The sequence below is a fragment of the Gorilla gorilla genome, chromosome 16, assembly GCF_029281585.2.
Source record: "Gorilla gorilla gorilla isolate KB3781 chromosome 16, NHGRI_mGorGor1-v2.1_pri, whole genome shotgun sequence".
Taxonomy (NCBI): domain Eukaryota; kingdom Metazoa; phylum Chordata; class Mammalia; order Primates; family Hominidae; genus Gorilla; species Gorilla gorilla.
Window position 1 is genome coordinate 51,614,974 of NC_073240.2, and position 20,634 is coordinate 51,635,607.

Sequence of the window (20,634 nt, forward strand, 5' to 3'; positions counted from 1 at the left end):
ATATCCCTCTAAGACCTATTCCCAGTAAGTGGAAACTAGGTTAACTGAGTCTCAGAATATTGGTAGTTTCAACATTTTTGACAAAAATAGTTCACAGTTGGTGCCATGTATTGTATTTTATATTGTATTATCTCAGGAGGTCTAGCATGTCTGTGTCATTATAAGTGATGCTACAATTGATCAGAAGGTTCAAGTGGTAATGTCTGATCCTTTTATTGTAAAGTTCTCAATCTTTAATTTAGTAGTTTTAGCCATTGATGAGCTTTGCCTGTTGTATCGACTATTTCATTATGTTGTAAAATAGAAAATTTATAATGTATTTTTCCTTTAATTTATTAACTGGAGTTCTTTTATAAAGAACTTTCCCTCATTAAGTATTTGGTTACTCTGAAGTATACTTCACTCAGGAAAGGCAGGATTAATTCTCAATTATTTTTAATTGCCAATTTTTCAAAGTAAGTATTGTACCCTAGGTTTTAATAGTGTCCAGTGTTTGCATGGGTGTGTATTTGCATTTTCTTGTTTACTTTTACTTTTTGATTCTGTAACACTGTGAACTCATGGATTTTTATATATTCAGTATGTTTAAATCAAATGTAGTCAATATCCGTTTTGTTGTTGTTTTGAGACAAGGTCTCACTCTGTCTCCCAGGCTGCAGTGGAGTGGCATGATCATGGCTCACTATAGCCTCCGTTTCCTGGGCTCAAGTGATCCTTCCACCTCAGCCTCCCGAGTAGCTGGGACTACAGGCATGTGCCATCACACCTGGCTAACTTTTGTGTTTTTTTGTAGAGATGGAGTTTCACCATGTTGCCTAGGCCAGTTTCGAACTCCTGGGCTCAAGTGATCGGTCTGCCTCAGCCTCCCAGAGTGCTGGGATTATAGACGTGAGCCACTGTGCCCAGGCCCAATATTCCTTTTGATGTTCACTTTTTTCCTATATTTGGCCAATAGAAGCTTCTCTATGTTTTTATTTTATTTTTCCCAAATAAGAAAGTTTAGTCATTTTTTTAATGAGTAACTGAGACAGTAAACTGCCTGCTTTAAATGTCTGAAGAAGTCTTTATTTTGACTTCATTATTGAGAGATAGATAGATAGATAGATAGATAGATAGATAGATAGATAGATAGATAGATAGTTATAACCTTACCATTGTTTTTCTGCAGCACTTCAAAGATATTAATCCATGGCTGGGCATGGTGGCTCAGTCTTGTAATCCCAGCACTTTGGGAGGCTAAGGCAGGCGGATCACCAGAAGTCAGGAGTTTGAGACCAGCTTAACCAACATGGTGAAACCCAGTCTCTACTGAAAATACAAAAATTAGCCAGGCGTGGTGGTAAGCACCTGTAATCCCAGTTACTTGGGAGGCTGAGGCAGGAGAATCGCTTGAACCTGGGAAGTGGAGGTTGCAGTGAGCCGAGATTGCACCATTGCACTCCAGCTTAGGCAACAAGAGCGGGACTCCGTCTCAAAAAAAAAAAAAAGATATTAATCTGCTACCAATTCCCATACCTGTATAACCTCACCCACTATGGACATCCTACACCACAGGAGTACATTTGTTACAATCAATGAACCTGCACTGACACATCATTTTCACCATAAGTCCTTAGTTTACATTAGGATTCATTCTTGGTGTTGTACATTCCATGGGTTTTGATGAATATATAATGACAGGTATCCACAATTGTAGTATCATACAGAAGAGTTTCACTACCCTAAAAATCTTTTGTGCTCTGCCTATTATCGTTCCCTCCCCGCAACCCCTGATATTTTTACTGTCTCCAAAGTTTTACCTTTTTCAGAATGTCACATAGTTGGAATTATACAGTATATATCCTGTTCAGACTGGCTTTTTTTTTCTTAGTATTAAGTTGGTGCAAAAGTAATTGTGGTTTGGGCCATGAATTTTGAATCATTATACCTAGGCTGAAACACATCTTTATTAATCAAAATGGGAATTATTACAATCAATACATTTTTGCCAACGAGAAATAATTTTGTTTATTCCTGTAGTGTAAAATCTGTGCTTTGGGATTCAACAAACTCTTGGAAAGCATTTTCTGCATCCTGCTGGCTGTGGAAGCATTTTCCCCGCAAAAAGTTGTCCAGATGCTTGAAGAAGTGGTAGTCGGTTGGTGAGAGGTTAGGTGAATATGGAAGACTAGGCAAAACTTTGTAGCCCAATTCGTTCAACTTTTGAAGCATTGGTTGTGCAATGTATGGTGGGCATTGTCATGGAGAAGAGTTGAGTCCTTTCTGTTGTCCAATGCCAGCTGCAAGCATTGCAGTTTTCAGTGCATCTCATTGATTTGCTGAGCATAATTCTCAGATATAATGGTTTCACCGGGAATTTGAAAGCTGTAGTGGATTAGACCGGTAGCAGACCACCAAACAGTGACCATGACCTTTTTATGGTGCAAGTTTGGCTTAGGAGTTGCTTTGGGACTTTTTCTCAGCCCAGCCACTGAGCTGGTCGTCACTGGTTGTTGTATAAAATCTACTTTTCAATGCATGTCACAATCCGATCAAGAAATGGTTCATTGTTGCATAGGATAAGAGAAGATGACACTTTAAAATGATTTTTTTGATTTTCGCTCAGCTCATGAGGCACCCACTTATCAAGCTTTTTCACCTTTCCAATTTGCATCAAATGCCGAACAACCACAGAATGGTCGATGTTGAGTTCTTCAGCAACTTCTCTTGTAGGTGTAAGAGGATCAGCTTCGATGATTGCTCTCCATTGGTAGTTGTCAACTTCCAATGGCCAGTGACGACGCTCCTCATGTTCAAGGTTCTCTCTTGCAAAACTTCTTGAATCACCACTGCACTGTACGTTCGTTAGCAGTTCCTGGGCCAAATGCATTGTTGATGTTGAGAGTTTTCTTCCCTGCTATATGACCCATTTCGAACTCAAAAAAGAAAATCGCTTGAATTTGCTTTTTATCTAACATCATTTCCATACTTTAAAATAAACATAAAACAAAGAGCACATAATAAGTTATTAGCAAAAAACAAAAACGTAAAGCAAGAAATTCCCATTAAAATGATGTATAACATAACCACATTTATTTAAGAATGTATTCCAATATCAAACGGCAAATTCCAACAATGCAAAAACCGCAATTACTTTTGCACTCACCTAATAATATGCATTTAAGTTTCCTCCATGTCTTTTAGTGGCTTGATAGCTCACTTCTTAAAGTGCTGAAAAATTCATTGTTTGGATTTACAACAATTTATCCATTACCTACTGAAGGACAGCTTGGTTGCTTCCAAGTTTTGGCAATTATGAATAAAGCTGTTATAAACATCCGCATACAAGTTTTTGTGTGAACATAAGCTTTCACTTCCTTTGGGTAAATACCATGGAGCATGATTGCTGAATTGTACAGTTAAGAGTACATTTAGTTTTGTAAGAAACTGCTGAATTCTTTTCCAAAGTGGCCATACCATTTTGCATTCCCACTAGCAATGAAGGAGAGTTCCTGTTGCTCCACAGCCAGAGTTTGGTGTTGTGTTTTGGCCATTTTAATAGGTGTGTAATGGTATATATTTGTTGTTTTAATTCATAATTTCCTAAGGATATATAATGTTGAATACCTTTTCATATGCTTCCTTGTCATCTGTGTATCTTCTTTGGTGAGGAATCTGTTTAAATCTTTTACTCATTTTTAAATTGGGTTGTTTTCTTGTTGTTGAGCTTTAAAAGTTCTTTATATATGTGTCTTTTGCAAATGTTTTCTCCTGGTTTGTGGCTTCTCATTTTCTTGACACTGTTTTTCACGCAGCAGAAAATTTTTAATTTTAATAAAGTCGAGATTATCAAGATTAATTGTTTCTTTTTTATTTTAATTAAATTAATTAATTAATTAATTAATTTAGAGACAGAGTCTTGCTCTGTTGCCCAGGCTGGAGTGCAGTGGCACCATCTCAGCTCACTGCAACCTCTGCCTCCCAAGTTCAAGCAATTCTCATCCCTCAGCCTCCCGAGTGGCTGGGATTACAGGCACATGCCACTATGTCCCGCTAATTTTTTGTATTTTTAGTAGAGACAGGGTTTCACCATGTTGCTCAGGCTGGTCTCTAACTCCTGAGCTCAGGCAATCCATCCGTCTCAGCCTCCCAAAGTGTTAGGATTACAGGCGTGAGCCACCATGCCTGGCCTCAATTGTTTCTTTCACGGATCATGACTTTGGCATTATATCTAGAAGGTAATCACCAGTCCCAAGTTTATCTAGAGTTTCTCCTATGTTCTCTTCTATGAGTTTTGTAGTTTTGCATTTTACATTTGGGCCTATGATCCATTTTGAGTTAGTTTTTGAGAAGGATGTTAGATCTTTCTCTAGATTCTTTTTTTTTTTTTTTTTTCTGTATGGATGTCCAGTTGTTCCAGCACCATTTGTTGAAAAGATTATTTTTGCACCATGGTATTGCCTTTGCTCCTTTGTCAAAGATCAGTTGACTGTGTTTATGTGGGTCTTTTTTGGGGCTCTCTTCTGTTCCATTCGTTTACTTGTCTATTCTTTTGCCAGTACTACATTGTTTTAATTATTGCTGCTTTATAGAAAGTCTTTTTTTTTTTTTTTTTTTTTTTTTTTTTGAGATGGAGTCTCACTCTGTTGACCAGGATGGTGCAGTGGCATAATCTCAGCTTGCTGCAACCTCTGCCTCTTGGGTTCAAGCGATTCTCCTGCCTCAGCCTCTCAAGTAGCTGGGATTACAGGCGTGTGCCACCATGCCCAGTTAATTTTTGTATTTTTAGTAGAGACGGGGTTTCACCATGTTGGCCAGGGTGGTATCAAACTCCTGACCTCAGGTGATCCACCCCTCTCAGCCTCCCAAAGTGCTAGGATTACAGGCGTGAGCCACCGTGCCCGGCCGGAAGTCTTGAATTTGGGTAGTATTAGTCCTCTGACTTTGTTATCCTTCAATACTGAGTTGTCTGTACTGGGTCTTTTGCCTCTCTTTTTTAGAAAAAGTTTATTGATATATATCAATAAATTGATTGAAAAATAACTTGCTGGGATTTTGACTGGGATTGCATTTAATCTACAGATTATGTTAGGAAGAAGTGACTTCTTGATAATATTAAGTCTTCCTAGCCATGAACATGGAATATCCCACCATTTATTTTGTTCTTTGATATCTTTCATTAGTTATATAGATTTCTTCATATAGATCTTGTACATAGTTTTTAGATTTATACCTACCTTAGTTTTGGCTGCTATAACAAAATACCACAGATTGGATGGCTTAAATGACAGAAATTTATTTCTCACAGTCCTGGGGGCTGGGAATTCCAATATCAAAGTGCCAGCAAATCCATTTTCTGGCAAGGGCACTCTTCCTGGTTTGTAGACGGCTGTCTCGCTGTTGCATTCTCACATGGTGGGAAGAAAGAAAGAGAGTGAGATCACGCTTTCATGTCTTTTCTTGTAAGGGTATTAATGCCATTCATGAGGGCTCCACCCTCATGACCTAATTACCTCCCAAAGGTCCCTACCTCTTAATACAATCACACTGGAGGTTAGAATTTCAACATATGAATTTGCTGGGACACAACAATTCAGTCTATAGCATTCTGCCACTGGACCCCCAAAACTCCTGCCTATCTCATATGCAAAATACATTCATTCCAACTCAACAGCCTCAAAAGTCTTAACTCATTGCAGCCTGAACTCTAAAGTTTAAAGCCCAAAGTCTCATCTAAATGAGATATGAATAAGAATAGAGGTAAGATTCATTGTAAGGCAAAATTCCTCTCCAGCTGTGAACTTGTGAAACCAAATTAGTTGCGTGTTTCCAAAATAAAATTGTGGGAAAGGAAAGGATACATATTCCCATCCCAAAAAGGAGAAATAGGAAAGAAGAAAGGGATGATGGAGTCCCAAGAAAGTCCCAAACCTATCAAGGCAAAATTCGTAAGACGTTAAGGCTTGAAGAGCTTCTTTGGCTCAATGCTCTGCCTTCTGGGACCCACTGGGGTAGCAGTCCTGCCTGTGTGGCTCTGTCTGGTGGGGGCCACACACCCTGGCTCTGCCAGGCTGGAGTTGTACCTCAGTGGCTCTGCTGAGTAGTGCTGTGCCTCTGCTGCTACAGGTGGCGCTGCACCGATGGCTCCATTGGGCATTGGTCCTGCTCTTTGAAACTGAGGCAGAGGCAGCCGCCCTGTTCCCCAAGTTAGGCACTCTGGTCCTATGGTGGGAGTGGTGGCCTGATGATCTTCAAATCATTTTTGGGTTTTGGGTTCTTTCTTCTCTTGTTTTGAGGAATAGTGCATGTTCACAGCTCTATGATCCAGTCCTGTAGGATCTAAGAAGGCTGACAGTCCCCCGCATTTAGTCCCAGCTGGCAGTGTTTCTGCTGCTATAATCTTTTCTTTTCTGTTTCTTCTTTTTTTTTTTTTTTTTTTTTTAGACGGAGTCTTGCTCTGTAGCCCAGGCTGGAGTGCAGTGGCCTGATCTCGGCTCACTGCAAGCTCTGCCTCCCGGGTTCACGCCATTCTCCTGCCTCAGCCTCCCAAGTAGCTGGGACTACGGGTGCCCGCCACCATGCCCGGCTAATTTTTTTTTTAATTTTTTTTAGTAGAGACGGGGTTTCACCGTGTTAGCCAGGATGGTCTCGATCTCCTGACCTCGTGATCCGCCCGCCTCGGCCTCCCAAAGTGCTGGGATTACAGGCATGAGCCACTGCGCCCGGCCTCTGCTGCTATAATCTTATCTGTATTCCTGGCTTCTGTTGAGATACATGGCTGATTTGGTTCATAGTTCACACCCATGCTAATCTTTTTTATCAAATCGTTGGTCTGACATGCCCTTTGTGTTCTCTTTTGAACATACCTTCTTACTTTTAAAATAATATGAACAGGCTTAGAATTTTCCAAATCTTTATATTCTGATTCCTTTTTGCTTAATAATGCCATTTTCAATTTATTTCTTCCTCTTGCATTTTACTATAAGCAGTAAGGAGGGACCAAGCTGCTTCTTTAACACTTGCTTAGAAATCTCCTCAGCTAAGGCCAGGAGTGGTGGCTCACTGTAAAGTGCTGTAATCCCAGCACTTTGGGAGGCCGAGGTGGGCAGATTGCCTGAGCTCAGGAATCGGAGACCAGCCTGGGCAACATGGTGAAACCCTGTTTCTACAAAAAATACAAAAATTAGCAGGGCAATGTGGCAGGCGCCTATAGTTCCAGCTACTCAGGAGGCTGAGGGAGGAGAGTCACTTGAACCCAGGAGGTGGAGGCTGCAGTGAGCTGAGATCGCACCACTGCACTCCAGCCTGGGCAATAAAGTGAGACTCTGTCTCAAAAAAAAAAAAAAGAAATCTCCTCAGCTAAATGTCCAATTTCTCCCTTCCCTTGCCCTTCCCCTCCCCCTCCCCCTCCCTTCCCTTCCCTCTTTTGTTTTCTCTCTTCTCTTCTCTTTCTTGAGATGGAGTCTCACTCTGTTGCCCAGGCTGGAGTGCAGTGGCGCAATCTTGACTCACTGCAACCTCCGCTTCCCAGGTTCAAGCGCTTCTCCCACCTCAGCCTCCCAAGTAGCTGGGATTACAGGCGCCCACCACCACACTCAGCAAATTTTTCTATTTTTAGTAGCAATGGGGTTTCATCATGTTGGCCAGGCCAGTCTCGAACTCCTGACCTCAGGTGATCTGCCCACCTTGGCCTCCCAAAGTGCTGGGATTATAGTCATGAGCCACCAGGGGCGCCTGGCCTAAATGTCCAATTTCATTGCTCATACGTTATACATTTTACCAAACACTAGAACATGAACAGTATTCAGCCAACTTCTTTGCTACTTTATGATGAGGATAGCCTCCAGGAAGAAATAGAAACTCTGTACAGACTAGTAACAAGCAGCAAGATAGAATCAGAAAAAAAAAAAAAAAAAAAGCCAACATAAAAAGTCCCAGGACCAGGTGGATTCACAGCTGAATTCTATCAGACATTCACAGAAGAATTGATGCCAATCTTACTAAAACTATTCCAAAACATAGAGAAAGAGGGAATCCTCCCTAAATCATTCTATTTAGCCAGTATCACCCTAATATCCAAACAGGATATAACAAAAAAAGAAAGCTACAGGCCAATATCCCTGATGCAGATAGATGCAAAAATCCTCAACAAAATGCTAGCTAACTTAATCCAACAGCATATCAAAAAGATAACACACCATGATCAAGTTGGTTACATACCCGGAATGCAGGGGTGGTTTAACATACACAAGTCAATAACTGTGACACCCCACATAAGCAGAATTAAAAACAAAAATCAGGCCGGGTGTGGCCTGTAATCCCAGCACTTTGGGAGGCTGAGGTGGGCAGATCACCCGAGGTCAGGAGTTCAAGACCAGCCTGGCCAACATGCGGAAACCCCATTTCTACTAAAAATACAAAAATTAGCTGGGTGTGGTGGCGGATGCCTGTAATCCCAGCTACTTGGGCGGCTAAGGCAGGAGAATTGCTTGAACCTGGGAGGCAGAGGTTGCAGTGAGCTGAGATCATGTCACTGCACTCCAGCCTGGGTGACAGAGTGAGACTCCATCTCAAAAAAAGAAAAAAAAAATCATATGATCATCTCAATAGATGCAGAAAAAGCATTTGACAAAATCCGGCATCCCTTTTTAATAAAAACCCTCAACAAAATTGGCATAGAAGGGACATACCTCAAAGTAATAAAAACCATCTGTGACAAACCCACAGCCAACATCACCATACTGAATGGCAAACATTGAAAGCATTATTATATATAACTGAGAACTGGAACAAGGCAAGGATGACCACTTTCACCGCTTCTATTCAACATAGTATTGGAAGTCCTAGCCAGAGCAATCAGACAAGAGAAATAAAAAGCATCCAAATTGGAAAAGAGGAAGTCAAACTGTTGCTGTTCACCAGTGATATGATTGTATACCTAGAAAACTCTCAAGACGCATCCAAAAAGCTCCTAAATCTGATAAATAAATTCAGTAAAGTGTCAGGATACAAAATCAATGTACATAAAACAGTAGCCCTGCTATACACCAACAACAACCAAGCTGAGGATCAAATCAAGAACTCAATCCCTTTTACAAGAGCTGCAAAAAGAAAATTTATAAATAAAATACTTAGGCCTGGCCAACATGATGAAACCCTGCCTCTACTAAAAATACAAAAAAAAATTAGCTGGGCATGGTGGCAGTAGCCTGTAATCCCAGCTACTCAGGAGGCTGAGGCAGGAGAATCACTGGAACCTGGGAGGCAGAAGTTGCAGTGAGCCAAGATGGTACCACTGCACTCCAGCCTGGGTGATAGAGTGAGACTCTATCTAAAAATAAAACAAAACAGAACAAACAAACAAAAAACAAAATGTACGCACACACAAAACAAAAAGCCTTAGGAATATACTTAACCAAAGTGGTAAAAGATCTCTACAAGGAAAACTACAATATCCTGCTGAAATAACTCATAGGGCTGGGTGTGGTGGCTCACTCCTGTAATCCCAGCACTTTGGAAGGCTGAGGCAAGCAGATCATGAGGTCGGGAGTTCAAGACCAGCCTGGCCAACATGGTGAAACCTTGTCTCTACTAAAAATACAAAAATTAGTTGGGCATGGTGGTGGGCACCTGTAATCCCAGCTACCTGGGAGGCTAATGCAGGAGAATTGCTTGAACCTGGGAGGCGGAGGTTGCAGTGAGCCAAGATCGCACCACTGCACTCCAGCCTGGGCAAAAAAAAAAAAAAAAAAGGTCTGAAAGAACTCATAGACAACACAAAGAACTGGAAACACATCTCGTGCACATGGATGGGTAGAACCAATATTGTGAAAATGACCATAAGCAATTTACAGATTCACTGCCAAAAGCAATCTACAGATTCAATGCAATTCCCATCAAAATACCATCATCATTCTTCACAGAACTAGTAAAAAGAATCCTAAAATTCATATGGAACCAAAAAAGAGCCCACATAACCAAAACAGTACTAAGCAAAAAGAACAAATCTGGAGGCATCACATGACCTGATTTCAAACTATACTATAAGGCTATAGTTACCAAAACAGCATGGTACTGGTACAACAGTAGGCATGTAGACTAATGGAACAGAATAGAGAACCCAGAAATAAAACCGAATACTTATAGCCAACTGATCTTCAACAAAGCATACAAAAACATTAAGTGGGAAAAGGACACCCTATTCAATAAATGGTGCTGGAATAACTGGCAAGCCACATGTAGAAGAATGAAACTGGATCCTCATCTCTTACCTCATTTGAAAATCAACTCAAGATGGACCAAAGACTTAAATCTAAATAAAAAACCTGAAATCATAAAAATCCTAGAAGATGGCCGGGCGCGGTGGCTCACGCCTGTAATCCCAGCACTTCGGGAGGCTGAGGCGGGTGGATCACGAGGTCAGGAGATCAAGACCATCCTGGCTAACATGGTGAAACCCCACCTCTACTAAAAATACAAAAAATTAGCCGGGCATGGTGGCGGGTGCCTGTAGTCCCAGCAAGTCGGGAGGCTGAGGCAGGAGAATGGCGTGAACCCGGGAGGCGGAGCTTGCAGTGAGCTGAGATTGTGCCACTGCACTCCAGCCTGGGTGACAGAGCAAGACTCCGTCTCAAAAAAAAAAAAAAAAAAAAAAAAATCCTAGCAGATAACATTGGAAAAACTCTTCTAGACATTGGCTTAGGCAAAGAATTCATGACTAAGGACCCAGAAGCAAAAGCAGCAAAAACAAAAATAAACAAATGAGACCTAATGAAACTAAAAAGCTTTTGTCAGCAAAAGAATTAATCAGCAGAATAAACAAACAACCACAGAGTAGAAGAAAATATTTGTAAACTATGCATCTGACAAAGGACTGATATCCAGAATCTACAAAGAACTCAAACAAATCAGCAAGAAAAAAACAAATAATCCCATCGAAAAGTGGGCAAAGGACATGAATAGACAGTTCTCAAAAGAAGATATATACAAATGACCAACGAAGTGAAAAAATGCTCAACATCACTAGTTATCAGGGAAATGCAAATTAAAACCACAATGAAATACCACCTTACTCCTGCAAGAATGACCAGAATTTAAAAATAATTTTTAAAAAGGTGTTGGTGTGGAGTGGTAAAAAGAGAACACTTCTACATGGCTGATGGGAATGTAAGCTAGTGCAACCACTATTGAAAAATGGTATGGAGAATCCTTAAAGAACTAAAAGTAGAACTACCATTCAATCCAGCAATCCCAGTACTGGCTATCTACTCAAAGGAAAATAAGTCATTATATGAAAAAGATGCACGCACTCACATATTTACAGCAGCACAATTAACAATTGCAAAAATGTGGAACCAACCTAAATGCCCATCAACCAACAAGTGAATAAAGAAAATGTGGTACATATACACCATGGAATACTACTTAGCCATAAAATGGAATGAAATAATGGCCTTTGCAGCAACTTGGATGGAGCTGAAGGCCATTATTCTGAGTGAAGTAATTCAGAAATGGAAAACCAAATATCACGTGTTCTTGCTTATAAGTGGGAGCTAAGCTATGAGGATACAAAGGTATAAGAATGATAGAATGGACTTTGGGGACTTGGAGGGATGGGTCAGGGGGTAAGGGATAAAAGACTACATATTGGGTACAGTGTATACTGCTTGGGTGATGGGTGCACTAAAATCTCAGAAATCACCATTAAATAACTTATCCATGTAACAAAAGAACACCTGTTCCCCCAAAACTATTGAAATAAAATTTTAAAAAGATAGCCTCTTCTCCATTGTCCAATAACATGTTCCTCATTTCCATCTGAGATCTCATCAGAGTGGTCTTACTATCTATAGATTTACCAACTTTCTGTATGTAATTACTTTTATATTCTCTAAGAAGATGGAAGCTTTCTATCCAGAAATCTTTTCTTTCTGAGCCTTTACCAGAATCATCTTCAAAAATTTCTTCATGGCATCACTGGCTTTATCTAGCATGCACCTCAAAACTCTTCCAACTTCCACCCATTACCTAGTTCCAAAGATGCTTCCACATTTTAAGGCATTTATTACAGCAGCACCTCACTTCTTGGTACCAATTTCTGTATTAGTCAGAACATATACATGTAGATATGTATTAGAAAGTATTAGCTCATGTGATTATGGAAGCTGAAAATTCCCATGATTTGCCATCTAAAGCTGGAAACTCAAGAAAACTGATGGTGTAGCTCAAAGGCCTGAGAGCTGGATAGCTGATGGTGTAGATTCCAGTTTGAATCTGTAGACCTGAGAACCAGGAGCACTGTGAGCAGAAGATTGATGTTCCAGCCGAAGCAGTTAAGCAAATAACAAATTCAATTTTTCTTCACCTTTTTGTTCTGTTCAGTCCCTCAACAGATTGGGTGATGCCCACCCATATGGGGAAAGGCCATCTTTATTCAGGTCACCAATTCAAATGCTAATTTCTCCAGAAACACTCTCACAGACACACCTAGAAATAATGTCTAGGAGTTCAAGAGTTCAAGACCAGCCTGACCAACGTGGTGAAACTCCGTCTCTACTAAAAATACAAAAATTAGCTGGGCGTGGTGGCAGGCACCTGTAATCCCAGGTACTTGGGAGGCTGAGGCAGGAGAATCGCTTGAACCCAGGAGGCGGAGGTTGCAGTGAGCCAAGATCACGCCATTGCACTCCAGTCTGGGATACAACAGTGAAACTCTGTGTCCAAAAATAAAAAATAAACATAAAATTAAAAAAATTCACCATCATAATACCTAAGCTTTCATTTTTGGATAATGCTAATGTAAATGTTAATGTGTTTTTAATTTCAAATTCCATTTGCTCATTGCCAGTATCTAGTAAAGTGATTGACTTTCATATATTAACCTGTGTCCTACAATCTGGCTAATTGCAGGATACAATTAGCTTTTTAGTTTCAGGAGCTTTTTGGTTGAATCTTTTGGATTTTCTACATAGATTATCACATCATCTGTAAACAAAGACTGTTTATTTCTTCCTTTACAACCTATATACTGGTTATTTTCTTTTAAAAATCTTATTGCAGTAGCTAGGACTTCCAGATGTCGAAAAGCGGTGGTAAGAAAAAATATCCTAGCCTTGTTCCTGATCTTAGTGGGAAAGCTTCGTTTCTCACCATTTGAGTACAATTTTAGCTGTAGGTTTTTTATAGTCCTTCTTTATAAAATTGAGGAAATTCCCCCTCTATTCCTCATCTGCTGAGAGTTTTTATCATGAATGGGTGTTGGATTTTTTTAAATGCCTTTTCTGCATCCATTGATATGATCATGTGACTTTCTTTAGTCTATCAATATGGATTTCATTAATATAGTTTCATATATTGAAACTGCCTTGTATACTTGGGATAAATTTCACTTAAGTTGTAGTGTGTAATTCTTTTTATACATCATCGGATTCAATTTGTTAATATTTTTGGGGGGATTTTTGCAGCTACATTCATGATATTGGTCTGATATGTCTTTTCTTGTTATGTCTTTTTCTGATTTTGGTGTTAGGGCAATGCTGGCCTCATAGAATGAGTTAGAAGGTACTCTCTGTGCTTCTATCTTTTGGAGAAGATTATAGAAAACTGATGTACTTTCTTCCTTAAATGTTTGGTAGAATGGTGAACACATCTGAGCCTGGTGTTTTCTGATTTGCAAGGTTATTAATTATCGTCAATTTTTAAAATAGATATAGGTCTATTTCTTCTTGTGTAAGTTTTGGCAGATTGTTTATTTGAAGGAATTGCTCCATTACATCTAGGTTATCATATATGTGGACATAGAGTTATTCACAGTATTCTTATATTATTCTCTTAATGTCCATGGGATCTGCAGTAATATCTACTCTTTCATTTCTGGTATCAGTGATTTTTTTTCTTAGTTAGCAGGGCCAGAGGGTTATTGATTTTATTGATCTTTTCAAGGAACCAGGTTTTTGTTTATTGATTTTCTCTGTTATTTCCTGTTTTCAATTTCATTGATTTCTCTGGGAGGTTTTTTGCTTGTTTTTGTTTTGGGTACAAAGGTTATCCTGAATCTCTGGTAGTTTCTTCAGATTTTTTTTTCTTAACATTTTTCAGTTTCACCATGGAGTGTGTAGAAGTATTTTTTATTGTTGTGTAAACAGTATAATGCTTGGACAGTGGTGTGCTGGTAAACATGGGAGTGGGGGCTGATTTGTAGCAGTCTGCCAATTTCTGTGACATAAACATTCCCTCAATAACCTATTTCAAGTTACCAATGTAACATCTTTAAGTAAGGATTTGAGAAGGGATGCAGAGTAGCATACCATTTCATTTTAGCCATGCAAACATGAGAGACATAAATAACTTCAAGAGCATTGATAATAGTAAAATGTAGTAAAATAATTAGGAATTGACAAGCTTTAAATATTTATTACTTCTGTTTTTAATATAATTATTTAATCATAAGTTTATGCAATTTAATTTTAATAATGGTTAACACTTGGCTTGCACATTTTCTGAATATTTAATAAGCAGCTCTCATAAGCTGACTCCAGCATATTTCTTCAGTGTGAGGATTTATCTCTCTTTAATTCCTGAAAATTCTTGGATATTATCTCTTCAAATATTATCTCACTCTCCCATTCTTTTTGCTTTCTCCTATTTTAATAAGCTCCTATTAAATACATGACAACTCTGCTCATTGAAGTTTTTTATTTTTCTTTTATATTTTCAATCTTTTTTTTTTTTTTTTTTTTTTTTGAGACAAGATCTCACTGTTGTCCAGGCTGGAGTGCAGTGGCACGATCATGGCTCACTGCAGCCTCGACTTCCGGGGCTCAAGTGATCTCAGCCTTCCACGTGGCTGGGACTACAGGTGTGTATCACCACACCCAGCTAACTTTTTTTGTTTTTTGTTTTTTTGCAGAGATGGGGTTTTTGTCTTGTTTTCCAGGCTGGTCCAGAACTCCTGGGCTCAAGTGGTCTGCCCCCTTCCACCTCCCAAAGTGCTGAGATTACAGGTGTGAGCCACCACACCTGGCCTCTATTCTTGTTTTTATTTTATTTAAACATTTTTGGCTGGGTGCGGTGGCTCACACCTGTAATCCCAGCACTTTGGGATGACGAGGCAGGCAGATCACCTGAGGTCAGGAGTTCGAGACCAGCCTGACCAACATGGTGAAACTCTGTCTCTACTAAAAATACAAAATTAGCTGGGTGTGGTGGTGCATGGCTGTAATCCCATCTACTTGGGAGGTTGAGGCAGGAGAATTGCTTAAACCCGGGAGGTGGAGGTTGCAGTGAGCTGAGATTGCACCATTGCACTCCAGCCTGGGGAACAAGAGCAAAATGCCATCTCAAAAAACAAAAATTTATTTATTTACTTTTTTTATTTTTAAAATTTTTATTATTTTTTATGGGTTTGAATCTACTCTTTTTAAAGTCGCTGTTTATTTTTAAAATTTCTAGTTCTTAAATTTCAAATTCCCCCATTGCCTGTTTATGATTATTTCATCAGATTCCTAACAGGAAATAGATGATATACTAAAATTTGTATAATTCCAAGGTGGTTTATTTACAAAGGGACCATTTACAGAGCTGTGAGCAGGGTGTAGTGTGGCCACAAAGGATAGTGCGATAACCTGGAAATGGTTGCAGTGGAGCCATTACTACTCCTTGGCCTGAAGAGATGAGGATAGGGAGAAGTGTCTAGAATTTGAAAGAAACTCATGAAGAAAAGATCACCTTGAGAGGTGCAATGACCTTCTGTTGAAAGACACAGCCAACAGCTGAGAGAGAGTCAACTGGGAAATAAAACTGATCCCACTTTCCAATATTCTGCTAGGGTTTCCCATTGGCTGAATCTAACAAGAGGCCAGAAGACATGAGAACTCACTGATGTAGTCCATGTAGGTCTGCCTCCAGCAATAGAAGACAGATGTAGAATAGTGGAGAGTGGGTCTACAGGAGCAAATGGAAGACATGCGATGTACTTTTTCTCCATCCTAGTGAGGTGTTTCTCCATGTGATTTGTAAGTTTTGGCTGTGAGTTCATCTTTAGCTGGTTGTTTTATATGGGAGTCTCTTGTGCCCTGGGTTGAGAGGGGTCTCAGTTAGGAAGTTTTATGTTTCCCTGTCTCTGGCCCTACAAGAAACACTGTATTTGGATCTCTTTTCATGTGCGTTTTTCTACTTAGAGTCCCTACACCGTGAATTCAGATCTTTTGTCCATGAGTGACACAGGTCTGTGTTTCTGATTTTTTTGGATTCATTGGATTCATGGCCCTAGGCTTTCAGCAGGATTCCTTGCTACTTCCCTTGCTAAGGACCACAGTTTACTTCCTGGTTTACTTCAAGAGCACCCTTTGTGGCTCCTGGCATTATATACGGACTTTGGTTCCAGCTCCTTATCTTTTACAAAAATTATGGTCTCATTAAAAATTATTTATTTATGACTTTTTTAATTTTTAAAAATTGTGGCAGCCGGAAGCAGTGGCTCACGCCTGTAAACCCAGCACTTTGGGAGGTCGAGGCAGGCAGATCACAAGGTCAGGAGTTGGAGACAAGCCTGGCCAATATGGTGCAATCCCGTCTCTACTAAAAATACAAACAATCAGCCGGGCGTGGTAGCGCACGCCTGTAGTCCTAGCTACTCTGGAGGCTGAGGCAGGAGAATTGCTTGAACCGGGGAGGCAGAGGTTGCAGTGAGCCGAGATTGCGCCACTACACTCCAGCCTAAGAGACAGAGCAAAACTCCGTCTCGAAAAAAAAGAAAACAAACCTGTGGCAAAATACATAAAATTTGCCATCTTCACGTTTTTTCCAATGCAAAGTTCAGTGGCATTAAGTATATTCACATTGTTGCGCTACCATCACCACCATCTATCTCCAAAGTTTTCATCTTCCCAACCTGAAATCCCATCCTCATTAAACAATAACTCCTCATTTCTCCCTCCTCCATTGGCATTCACCATTCTACTTTCTGTCTCAAAGAATCTGACTACTGTAAATACCTCATAGCAGTGGAATCATGGAATCATACAGTGTTTTTGTGTGTGTGACTGGCTTATTTCATTTAGCATAATATCCTCAAGGTTCATCCATGTTGTAGCATATGTCAGAATTTCCTTCCTTTTTATGACTGAAAAACATTCCGTTGTATGTATACATCACATTTTATTTATCTGTGCCTTCATTTATGGACATTTAGGCTACTTCCACCTTTTGGCTTTACAAATAATGCTGCTATAAGCATGGGTGTACAATCAGTTCTCTGTCTTTTGTGGACTTAAAATTTAGTATCCTTTCTGCATATATGCATTTAAACTTTCTCATTCAGCACCAAAGGCCTACTTCCAATTTCAAAACCCGTCTGAGTGACGTAGCTTCTGCCCCCGTTTATCAGGAATGCTGGGTACAGGTAAGCAGGTTATATCCTACATAAAGAAACCTGGGCAAGGTGGTGCATGGGGGTAATAACAAGCTTGAACTCCAAATTGAACTCACCAATTCCTGAAACCATGAGAGTGAATTTGTTCAGGGAGTAGGTCTATTTTTGATTCATGCAAAGGCACGGTTTGGCTGCCTTGCCACTCATTCACTTACATCTTTTTATGGCTTTTAGTTTCTGCTTCACTTTTGGCATCTAGAGATTTACCTTTCTTGTTTTTGAATTCATCCATGTATTTAATTTTTTGTTGTTATATTTTCTATTTTGTTGTTATATTTTTCTATTTTGTTGTTATATTTTCTATTGTTTGTATATGTTTGGAATAGGAGTGTCTTAGTTTGGGCTACTGTAACAAATATACCATAGACTAGGTGGCTTAAAAAACAAATGTTTATTTCTCACAGTTCTGGAGGCTGGGAAGTCCAAAATCAAGGTGCCAGTGTCTGATGAGGGTCTGCTTCTTGGTTTGCAGATTGCTATCTTCTCATTTATCCTCACACGGTGGAAAGCAAAGAGAGACAAAGGAAGCAAGCTCTATAGAGTTTCTTCTTATAAGGTACTAATTGCATTAATGAGGGCTCCCCCCTCACGACCTAATTATCTCCCAGAGGCCTCTCTGGGAGGGGGATTAGATACCATTACATTGGGGATTAGGCTTCAACATATAAATCTGAGGTATGGGGGGGCGGGGGGACACACAAAGATTAACTTCATAGCAAAGAGAAAAAGTCTTTTCATTGATTGGAAATCATAACCATTACTGTTATTGGAGTGCAATGGCGCAATCTCGGCTCACCACAACCTCCGCCTCCTGGGTTCAAGTAATTCTCCTGCCTCAGCCTCCCGAGTAGCTGGGATTATAGGCATGTGCCACCATGCCCAGCTAATTTTGTATTTTTAGTAGAGATGGGGTTTCTCCATATTGGTCAAGTTGGTCTCGAACTCCTGACCTCAGGTGATCCACCTGCCTCGGCCTCCCAAAGTGCTGGGATTACAGGCATGAGTCACCATGCCTGGCCCTCATTATTGTTATTTTTAAATAACGCGTTTAGGCTGAGCACAAAAATTAGCTGGGTGTGGTGGCACACACCTGTAATCCCAGCTACTTGCGGGGCTGAAGAAGAAGAAACGCTTAAATCTGGGAGACAGAGATTGCAGTGAGCTGAGATCGTGCCACTGCAGTCCAGCCTGGGCAACAGCAAGACTACATCTCAAAAAAATAAGATAAAATAAAACAATAAAATAGGCTGGGCGTGGTAGCTGGCGCCTGTAATCCCAGCACTTTGGGAGACAGATGTGGGTGTATCACCTGAGGTCAGGAGTTCAAGACCAGCCTGGGCAACATAGTGAAACTCCATCTCTACTGAAAACACAAAAAATTAGCTGGGTGTGGTGGCATGTGCCTGTAATCCCAGCTACTTGGGAGGCTGAGGCAGGAGAATCGCTTGAACCTGGGAGGTGGAGGTTGCAGTGAGCCAAGATTGCACCATTGCACTCCAGCCTGGGCGACAGAGCAAGACTCCATCTAAATAAATAAATAGATAAAATAATAATAAAATAATGCATTTCTTCTGTATGCTCTTTATTCTTCCAAATTAGATGAGGGATAGATACAATAAGAGAAACAGGAACTTTAAATTACAAACCTATTAAATCAAGAGCAAAAAGACAAGAGTCAAGTAATGAAGCATGGATATAATGTTAGGAGTACATTTACACTATGGGCAGCTACTAAAAGTGAGAATAAAACCTAGCTACTTATTTTTTTAAAATCTCATCAAAATCTGGTTTTCTTGGTTACAGTTTTAACCAAAGAATTTTCACAATTGTTGTAGGTAAACAATTTAATAATATGTGGGATTTTTCCCCCCATTTTTTAGGGGTCTAGCTATATTGCTAAGGCTGGATTTGAACTCCTGGGCTCAAGTGATCCTCCCACCTCATCCTCCCAAGTAGCTGGAGCTACAGACATGCACCACCATGCCCAGCAACCTCACTTTCTATTTGGAAAACCAAGACAAAAAGAGAAATATGATGGACTGTTTTTAGGGTATTCTATTTTGTAATTGATAAGTGCATAAAACGTATTTGGAATTTTCCCACACAAGCAGATAGATAAACCCCTTTTGCCCTATAACATAAAAGGCACTGTGTACCAGTTTTTCCAAAGTTGAGTGTTTATAAGTGCAGGACTGGCTCTCCTATATTTGCTTTCTTTTTTTTTTTTTTTTTTTTTTTCAGATGGAGTCTCACTGTGTAGCCCAGGCTATAGTGCTATAGTGCCATCTTGGCTCACTGCAACTTCTGCCTCCCAGGTTCAAGCGATTCTCGTGCCTCAGCCTCCCGAGTAGCTGGGACTACAGGCGGGTGCCACCACGCCCAGCTAATTTTTTTGTATTTTTAGTAGAGTCGGGGTTTTACCATGTTGGCCAGGCTGGTCTGGAACTCCTGACCTCAGGTGACCCGCCCGCCTCAGCCTCCCAAAGTGCTGGGATTACAGGCATGAGCCACCGTGCCCAGCCCGCTTTCTTGTTTTAAAACCAGAACAGTCCTGATTTAGACAAAGAATCTATCCCTGACTTCTGTTTTAACACTCAGCAAGTAGTTATGAAAGGTGTTTTCTTGCTCAGTCTCATTGGTTGTATTCAAAGTGGAAGTTGAAGAGTTTTTCCCTCAGGGCAAAAGGTTTTCATTCTCTCTGCGTGCTTTCCCTTACACAACGACTTCAGAGACTGGCAACATAAATGTTGCTTAACTTGTTCAGATGAACACGAAGGTAGAGGCTACCGCCTTAGGATTCTGAACCTGCAAGTGAGGTCAGACCTCAGAAGTCATCAAGTCCTAGTTTTGAGGCCCATGGGATGGCCTGGAATTTTTGTTTGTTTTTTCTTTCTGTTGGCCATTGAGCACAGGCAGAGAACTGACGGCTGTGAAAGCTGCCTAGAGGCCTGGCAGCAAGGGTTTTACCTGAACTATTTGGGAGAGAAAGTCCAGTCTTCCCCAGCTAACAGAAGAGGGCCTGTCTTCACTAGCACCTTGCCTAACCTTTAGATAAGTCACCTACATTCAATTTTGCATAAAGTGGTTGATTTCAGAGCAGCCAAAGCAGAAGTGAAATCAACTTGGTGTATCTCAAGACAACACTACATGGAAAGACCTTTCCTGGTGCTCACAGTGGGGTAACAGAGATTAGGTTCGCCTGAGATGAGATGCATGTGATATGA

General features: G+C 40.3%; 1 long non-coding RNA gene across 2 annotated transcripts in view; it reads left to right on the forward strand.

Moving 5' to 3' along the window:
- LOC129526966 (uncharacterized) overlaps window positions 1–20,634 on the forward strand; it is a 51,979-nt gene that overhangs the window by 20,284 nt on the left and 11,061 nt on the right. Inside the window, exons 3-4 of one of the 2 annotated variants that reach the window (XR_008671790.2) lie at window positions 17,883–17,966; window positions 19,291–19,460. This is a non-coding gene — a long non-coding RNA (uncharacterized lncRNA). The remainder of the gene's footprint in view (window positions 1–17,882; window positions 17,967–19,290; window positions 19,461–20,634) is intronic. The other variant, XR_008671789.2, reaches the window with a different exon arrangement.